General features: G+C 53.6%; 1 protein-coding gene across 1 annotated transcript in view; it reads left to right on the plus strand.

The window, feature by feature from the left end:
• Positions 1 to 2175: 2175 nt before the first annotated feature.
• LOC103249210 (carnitine O-palmitoyltransferase 1, liver isoform-like) overlaps positions 2176 to 9037 on the plus strand; it is a gene marked incomplete at its 3' end in the record, with an annotated part of 28478 nt that continues 21616 nt past the window's right edge. Inside the window, exon 1 of the mRNA XM_008047848.1 lies at positions 2176 to 2241. The remainder of the gene's footprint in view (positions 2242 to 9037) is intronic.

Below are 9037 nucleotides of genomic sequence, written 5' to 3' on the forward strand. Positions count from 1 at the left end.
CTTTGGGAGGCTGAGGTGAGTGGATTGCCTGAGCCTGCGGGTTTGAGACCCGCCTGGGCGGTGAGACCTCATCTCTACAATAAATCAAAAAATCAGCCGGGCGTGGTAGCGCGTGCCTGTAGTTCCAGCTACTCGGAAGGCTGAGGCGGAAGGCTCGCCGGAGCCCGGCAGGTCGAGGCTGCGGTGGCCGGGAGTGGCCCCTGCACTCCAGTCTGGGCGACAGAGTGAGACTCCAACTCAAAAAAAAAAATGTGATGCTCTAGGGTGGGCACATTGGCGCAAGCCTGTCATCCCAGCACTTTGGGAGGCCGAGGGGAAAGGATTGCCTGAGCCTAGGGATTCGAGACCAGCCTGGGCAACTTGGCGAGACCTTGTCTCTACAATAAGTAAATAAATAGCTGGGCGTGGAGGCATGCACCTGTAGTTCCAAGCTACTTGGAAGGCTGAGGCGGAAGGATCGCCAGAGCCCAGCAGGTCAAAACTGCGGTGGCCATGAACGTGCCACTGCCCTCTAGCCTGGGCGACAGAGTGAAACTCCATCTCAAAAAAAAAAAAATAAAATGTGATACTCTAACAAGGACAAGGTCACTTGCCACCTCCTTGTTTGTGACAGTGAAAAAGAACAGACCTACTCCCCCAGCTCTGACAGGGACACGTGTACAGACTGGTTCCTACCAGCAGGACAGCAGGGTCAGCACTGTGTGGAGGGGTGTGGGGGCATCTCAGAACTCAGCATGGATGAGGCTGGTGTGGTGACTCACCGTGCCTGGAATCCCGGCGCTTTGGGAGGCCGAGGAGGGAGGATTGCTTGAGCCTGGGCAACGGAGCAAGACCTGGTCTCTGCTAAAAATCAAAAAACTAGACAGGCATGGTGGCGTGCACTTGGAGTTCCAGCTATTCAGGAGGCCGAGGCGGGAGGATCACCTGAGCCCAGGAGGTCAGGGCTATGGTGAGCCATGATCGTGCCACTGCATTCCAACCTGGGCGACGGAGTGAGACCCTGACTCAAAATAAAGCAAACACGTTCCAAGAAAGTGGTAGATGTCAGCGTACATGGAAGGAGAGAGACACTAACCTTGGCCTAATAGTCTCTCCTGTGCCAACCTCACCAACTCACCTGGGGTTTAGAGTATTCACAGAGCTGGGCAGACGTCACCGTAATCAATTTCGGAACAATTTCATCACCCTAAGAAGAAACGCCCTTCACTGTATACCTGTCACCTCCTGAGACTCCCGCCTGTCCCAGGCACCTGGTGACCCCCAGTCTCGTCTCTGTGTCTGTCACTCTGGACTTTTCGGGTAAATGGCATTTTGCCCACGTGGCCTTTGGGGTGTCTTCAAGGCTCCTCCGTGTTGTGGCGTGTGTCGGTGCTGCGTTCCTGGTCATTCCCGTGTCACGTCCTGTTGGACGACTGGACGATGCTTTGTGTCCGTTCACTGGTGAAAGGACATAAGGCCGCTTTTGGGCTGTTGCGAATATGCTGCGGTGGACATTTGTGGGCGCGTTTGTGTGTGAGGACACGTTTTCGTTTCTCTGTTGGGTGTGCACACCTAGGGTGGCTGGGTCACACAGGGACCTTTGGAGTGGCTGGCAAGCTGCTTTCCGAAGTAGCTGTATTGTTTTTTCTTTTTTTTCTTGAGATGGAGTCTCATTCTGTCGCCCAGACTGGAGCGCAGTGGCCGCTCCCGGCCACCGCAGCCTCGACCTGCTGGGCTCCGGCGATCCTGCCGCCTCCGCCTTCCAAGTAGCTGGAACTACAGGTGTGCACCACCATGCCTGGCTAATTTTTTGATTTATTGTAGAGACGAGGTCTCGCCAAGTTGCCCAGGTGGGTCACAAACTCGCGGGCTCAGGCGATCCACTCACCTCGGCCTCCCAAAGTGCTGGGATGACAGGCTGAGCCACCAAGCCCGGCCTGTATTGTTTTTCATTCCCAAAAGCTGTGTGTGAGAATTCCAGTGCCTTTGTACCCTTGTGGACACTTGCTGTCGGCCATCTTTTTGTTTTTGTTTTGAGTCGAGGTCTCACTCTGTCACCCAGGCTAGAGTGCAGTGGCATGATCACAGCTCACCATAGCCTCCCAGATAGCTGGGACTACAGGTTTGTACCACCATGCCCGGCTAATTAAAAAAATTGGGGTGAGGGAAGAGGTAGATCTTGCTGTGTTGTTCAGCCTGGTCTCAAATTCCTGACCTCAAGGGATTCTCCCACGTCAGCCTCCCAAAGTGCTGGGATTACAGGTGTGAGTCACCACACCAGGCTGTATTAAGTATTGTATGTAATCTAGAGATGATTTTAAGCAGCAATCCCCAACCTTTTTGGCATCAGGGATCATGCTATGACAGCAGGTGAGCTAAGGGGAGTGGCTGTAAACACAGATGAGGCTTTGCTCGCTGTGTGACAGGTTTCTAACAGGTACCAGCACCTGGCCTGGGGGTTGGGGACCTCTGACTTAAGGCACTCCCTTTGTGAGTCACGCTCACAAGTGCATACACACACTCAACAACCCCACACACACGTGCATGAAAGCCGGCATTTTTCTGCACACCCACACATGCATGGACATGCATGCACTTGCATTCACACATGTGCCCGGCACAATCCTATCATACTCAAGTAGGGGCCGGGCACGGTGGCGCACCCCTGTAATCCCAGCACTTTGGGAGATGGAGGAGAGAGGATTGCCTGAGCCCAGGTGTTCAAGACCAGCCTGGGGGCCGGGTGCAGTGGCTCGTGCTTATAATACCAGCACTTTGGGAGGCCGAGGTGAGAGGATTGCCTGAGCCCACGGGTTCGAGGCCAGCCTGGGCAACTTGGTGAGACCTCCTCTCCACAATAAATCATAAAAAATGGCCGGGCATGGTGGTGTGTGCCTGTAGTTCCAGCTGGTTGCAAGTCTGAGGCGGAAGGATCACTGGAGCCCAGCATTTCGACATTGGGGTGGCCACGAGTATGCCACTGCACTCCAGCCTGGGTGACAGAGTGAGACTCCAACTCAAAAAAAAAAAAGAACATCTGGGCAAGTTGGCAAGACCTCATCCCTACATTAAATCAAAAAATCAACTGAGTGTGTTGGTGCACGCCTATGTTCTAGCTACATGGAAGGCTGAGGCGGAAGGATCACTAAAGCCCAGCAGGTCGAGGCTGCAGTGACTGTGAGTGTGCCTCTGTATTCCAGTCTGGGCGACACAGTGAGACTCCAACTCAAAGTAAAATAATGGCCGGAGCCGGGCTCGGTGGCTCAGCCTGTCATCCCGCGCCTTGGGAGGCCGAGGTGAGTGGATGGCCTGAGCCCGTGGGTTCGTGACCCGCCTGGGCAACTTGGCAAGACCTCATCTCTACAATAAATCAAAAAATCAGCCGGGCGTGGTAGCGCGTGCCTGTAATTCCAACTACTCGGAAGGCTGAGGCGGAAGGATCGCCAGAGCCCGGCAGGTCGAGGCTGCGGTGGCCGGGAGTGGCCGCTGCCCTCCAGTCTGGGCGACGGAGTGAGGCGCCAACTAAAATAATAATAATAATAATAATACATTATATGGGGGGGGTAAGTCCCATGCAAATGCCATTTCATCTGAAGGACTTGAGCATCTATGGATTTTGGTGTCCTTGAGGGTTCTGTTACCAGTCGCCCTTAGATACTGAGGGACAACTGTATACACTGTGTTTGTTTCTGTGTAGTAACAGGTGAGCTGCGTGTGCAGCCCTAGACAAAGGGATGGTTCACGTCCTGGGTGGGACAGAACAAGGTCGTGTGAGATTTCATGATGCTGCTAGGAACGACGTGCAATTTAAAGATTTATATGAAGCCGGGCACGGTGGCTCAGGCCTGTCATCCCAGCACTTTGGGAGGCCAAGGCGAGAGGACTGCCTGAGTCCAGGGGTTCAAGACCAGCCTGGGTGACTTGGTGAGACCCCCTCTCTACAATAAATCAAAAAATTAGTCGGGTGTGGTGGTGCGTGCCTGTAGTTCCAGCTACTTGGAAGGCTGAGGCGGAAGGATTGCCTGAGCCCAGCAGGTCAGGCTGTAGTGGCCGGGAGCGTGCCACTGTACTCCAGCCTAGGTGATGGAGTGAGACGCTGACTCAAAAAAAAAAAAAAAAAAAAAATTTATATGAATAGTTTATTTCTAGAATCTTTCATTTAATATTTTCAGACCTCATTTGACCATGGGAAGCTGAGACTGTGGAATGCGAAACTGTAGATGATGATGTAACTTCTTTTTATTTTTATTTTTTTAATTTATAAACATTTTTTATTTTAAAATTGTGGGGTACAGTTAAGGGTTAGGTATGCAAATATGTATCATTCAGGCACCCTTGTTGATAAGGGGTGTCTCCCAGATGCAACTTCTATATACATGTACAAGACCATTGAGGCCAGGATTGAGTTAGCTCAGGACAGTCCATCTCAGCTATTGCAAAACCAAAAAACAAATTGTCCGCTTCATGGGCATTTGGAACTCTTAGAATTACTTTGAGCCAGTCAAATAAGCAGATCCTTCATTAAATTTAGATAGCCCTGGCCAGCATGGTGGCTCATACCTGTAATCCCAGCACTTTGGTAGGCTGAGGAGGAAGGATAGCTTGAGCTCAGGAGTTCAAAACCAGCCCAGGCAACATAGCGAGCTCTCCCCTCTACATACGAAACAGGCCAGGCGCGGTGGCTCAGCCTATAATCCCAGGAGGCCAAAGTGAGTGAATTGCCTGAGCCTGCCGGTTCAAGACGAGCCCGGGCAACTTGGTGAGACTTCGTCTATACAATAAATTGCCAGAGCCCAGCAAGTCGATGCTGGGGTGGCCATGAGCATGCCACTGCACTCCAGCCTGGGTGACAGGGTGAGACTCCAGCTCAAAACACGCGTACACACACACACACACACACACACACAAATTTGGCGTGATGGCAAATGTTTGTAGTTCCAGCTACTCGGGAGACTGAATTGGGAGGATCGTTTGAGCCCAGGAGATTGAGGCTGTGGTGAGCTTTGATCGTGCCACTACACTCCAGCTTGGGTGACAGAGACCCCAACTCAAAAAAAACAAAACAAAACAAAACCCAAAAAAACTAAAAACCTCAGCTCTGCCAAGGGTATCTGTCTCCTGGAAAGGATGCTGTATAAGGACTCTCATTGTCCAGATGTCTGACTCTGTCCAGCAGTGATTATTAGATTTCTGAGCAAACACCAGGCATATACCTTTGTTTTTGTTTTTGTTTTTATTTTTTGAGTTGAAGTCTCACTCTGTCGCCCAGACTGGAGTGTAGTGGCCGCTCCCGGCCACCGCAGCCTCAACTTGCTGGGCTCTGGTGATCCTTCCAAGTAGCCGGAATTACAGGCATGCACGCTACCACGCCTGGCTACTTTTTTGATTTATTGTAGAGATGAGGTCTCACCACGTTGCCCGGGTGGGTCTTGAACCTGCAGGCTCAGGCAATCCACTTACCTCAGCCTCCCAAAGGCGTGGGATTACAGGCTGAGCCACCGAGCCGGCTTGTTTTTGTTTTTGTTTTGAGTGGGAGTCTCACTCCGTCTCCCGACTGGAGCGACGGTTTCAGGCATATACCTTTGAATGGAATTGACTCCAAATACTGTATTTAATCTGTTGCTATTAATAATCCCCTGGTGTTCTGTGTTCTTTGTAAAATCCCTGAGATCTTTTCTTTTGTTTTGAGTCGGAGTCTCACTCTGTTGCACAGGCTGAAGTGCAGTGGCACGCTCACAGCCACCGCAGCCTCCACCTGCTGGACTCAGGCGATTCTGCTGCCTCAGCCTTTCAAGTAGCTGGAACTATAAGTGCACGCCACCATGCCCAGCTAAATTTTTTTTGATTAATCATAGTGATGAGGTCTCACCGTGTTGCTCAGGCTGGTCTCAAACCCCTGGGCTCAGGCAATTCCCTGGCTTCATCCTTCCAAAGCGTTGAGATGACAGGCGTGAGCCACCGCACCCGGCTTTAATTTTTTGACTTTTTGTAGAGACAAGTTTTTGCCCATTTGCCCAGGCTGGTCTCAAACTCCTGGGCTCAAGAAGTCCTCCCACCTTGGCCTCCCAAAGAACTGGGATGACAGGTGTGCATCACTGCACCCGGCCAAGGTTTGGAGCTGCTTGGCTAGCTTTTTGAGAAATGGATTCAGAGCTGTTGGCTTTGATGCCCTCTTCAACACTATATGTTTATCTGTCGCAAACATTTGCTTGGCGATCTTACTGCTTTTAAAAAAATGGTCTGTTTCTTACTTCAAAATTGATTGGGCCATGGGAGCTTGCTCTTTGCTAGCCAAATCACATGTCAATATTATTGGTTTTGGTTTTTTTTTGAGTCAGAGTCTCACTCTGTCGCCCAGACTGGAGTGCAGTGGCACATTCATGGCCACCGCAGCCTCGACCTGCTGGACTCCGGCAAGCCTTCCACCTTGGCCTTCCAAGTTGCCGGAACTACAGGCGTGTGCTACCACGCCTGGCTAATTTTTTGATTTATTGTAGAGGTGAGGTCTTGCCAAGTTGCCCGGGCTGGTCTCAAACCCGCAGGCTCAGGCCATCCACTCGCCTCAGCCTTTCAAAGTGCTGGGGTTTCAGGCCGAGCCACTGAGCCTGGCCACGTGTCAATATTGTTGACAGTTTTGCAGAAGGCCGGAGCCCAGGTGATGCCCGAGGGTGGTAGCTTTCCTTACTTGACGCTTTCCTTCCGTGTCGTCAAAACAGAGCCACAGGTTCTGGGTACTGGCATCTCTCCCCGCTCCGGCCGCGCCCACCTGCCCCCGGCATTTCCACCTGCGCGCGCCTGGCGACGTCTCACACGTGGCCCGTCCACGTGTGGTTTCTCAGCTTCCACCCCAGCTGAGGTGCTCGGGTCAGTAGCTCCGTGAGTCGGTGGCTCCAGCCAGGAGCCTGGGATCTGTTTCGTCGCCTCGTCCAGCCCCAGGCGCGGTGGGTCATCGTTCCCACCGTCCCTGTCACGGCTCCGAGCCGGGCCTGCCCACTCTCCTGGAAGACTGCCCCAGCTTCCTGAAGTCTCGCTTCCACGTCCCCGTCCGTGCTCCAGACGGCAGCCAGAGTGGTCTCTAGGATGGAAGCGGTGACGGGCACCCCGTCCTCCAAGCCCCTGGCTGCTTTCCCAATGCCCGAGTACAGAATCGGGCCACTTCCCAGGGGCTGCTTTTGCCTTCCTCTCCAAACCCAGTCGCCCTGCCCTTGGCCCCAACCAACTGCCCTTGGCCCCAGCCACTCTACCCTTGACCCCAATCCCCTGCCCTTGACCCCAGCCTTTCCGCCCTTGATCCCAACCACCTGCCATTGACCCCAGCCACCCTATCCTTGCTCCCCGCCCCCAGCCACACCCCTTTCCTGCCTCCGGGTCTGCCCGTGGACCTGAAGGCCTTGCCTGCTCTCCCCGTGGCCAGCCCTTCTCCTGGGACTCAGTGTCTCCCAGGACGTCCCCGGGGAACCCCCTCTTTTCCCTGCATCCCGAATGCTGTTCACGCCTTGCTTGTCTGCTCGCACTTCGCCTCCCCGTCTAAGCTGCGGGAGGACAGAGGGACCGTTTTTGCCGGGGTCTGGGTCTTCCCCTTGACTGGCACATCAGAGGCAGCCAGCAAGAATTTGCTGAGCAGGCAGAGGCGTGAAAGTGGGGACCTCTCAGGGGTCTCCCGGGCGGGGGGGACTTCTGTATTTTGACTGACTGAAGACAGAGCTAGTCTGACTTGTGTAACTGGGTGTCTTGGGAACCGTGATGCCTGTTGGTTTTGCTAGGCCCTGCCTCTGGCCCTCAGTGGGGAAAAACAGGAGAATATTAGCCTGGGCAGCATAGCAAGACCCTGTTTCTACAAAAAATAGAAAAATTAGCCAGGCCTGGTGGCACATGCCTGTAGTCCTAGCTACTTGGGAGGCTGAGGCAGGAGGATCACCTGAGCCCAGGAGGTTGAGGCTGCGGTGAGCCGTGATTGTGCCACTGCACTCTAGCCTGGGAGACAGAGTGAGACCCTCAACTAAAAAAAAGAAAAGAAAAACAGGAGAATCATTGTGTGATGAGATTACACCCATACACGCACACATACAATTAGATTTTTTTTTTTTTTGAGTTGGAGTCTCACTCTGTCGCCCACTCACAGCCACTCCAGCGTCCACCAGCTGGGCTCCGGCGAGCCTTCCGCCTCGGCCTTCCAAGTAGCCGGAACTACAGGCGTGCGCTACCATGCCGGGCTAGTTGTTGATTTATCGTAGAGATGAGGTCTCACCAAGTTGCCCGGGCTGATCTTGAACCCGCAGGCTCAGGTAGTCCACTCGCCTCAGCCTCCCAAAGTGCTGGGATTGCTGGCGTGAGCCCCCACGCCTGGCCATGATTATCTTTATAGAGTCTTTATGGTCCCATCTGAAACCCTGAAATGGTTTCTCAGAATAGTGGCCACACAGACCCCAGAGGAAAGGCCTGAAGTGCTGGCCTAGCACTCCTGCTTGAAGATCTGGGTCCAGGGCTGTCGTGGACTCACGTGAGGACGCTCTGGCTTTCTTCTTGCTGGCCCTCCAGGAGGCTGACTGGCAAGAATGAGATTTATCTCGCCCATGGAAGTTTCTAAGGCTTCCTGGGGCAGGGGTGAGGCTGGGTGGTGCTGGTCTGGAGGTGTGGTTCTGGGGTGTGGGCAGGGCCAGGGGGCCAGGGTCCCACAGCCTGGCCTCCTCTGCGGATCATCCTGGACCTCTAAGCAGAGGCAGCAACTGCACAGTGCTGGACAGGCGAGGGTGCCAAGTGTGATGACGGAATTGGATCTGTTCATGAAAAGTAGGCTGACGGGTGGCTCACACCTGTCATCCCAGCACTTTGAGAGCCCAAGGCGGGAGGGTCGCTGGAACCCAGGAATTTGAGACCAGCCTGGGCAACATGGCAAGACCTCATCTCTACAATACATCAAATATTAGCTAGGTGTGGTGGCGCACGCCTGTGGTTCCAGCTACTTAGAAGGCGGAGGCGGAAGGATCGGTGGCTCAGCCTGTAATCCCACGCCTTGGGAGGCTGAGGTGAGTGGATTGCCTGAGCCCGCGGGTTTGAG

Source organism: Carlito syrichta, unplaced genomic scaffold, assembly GCF_000164805.1.
Source record: "Carlito syrichta isolate Samal-C Ts95f unplaced genomic scaffold, Tarsius_syrichta-2.0.1 Scaffold117972, whole genome shotgun sequence".
Lineage (NCBI taxonomy): Eukaryota > Metazoa > Chordata > Mammalia > Primates > Tarsiidae > Carlito > Carlito syrichta.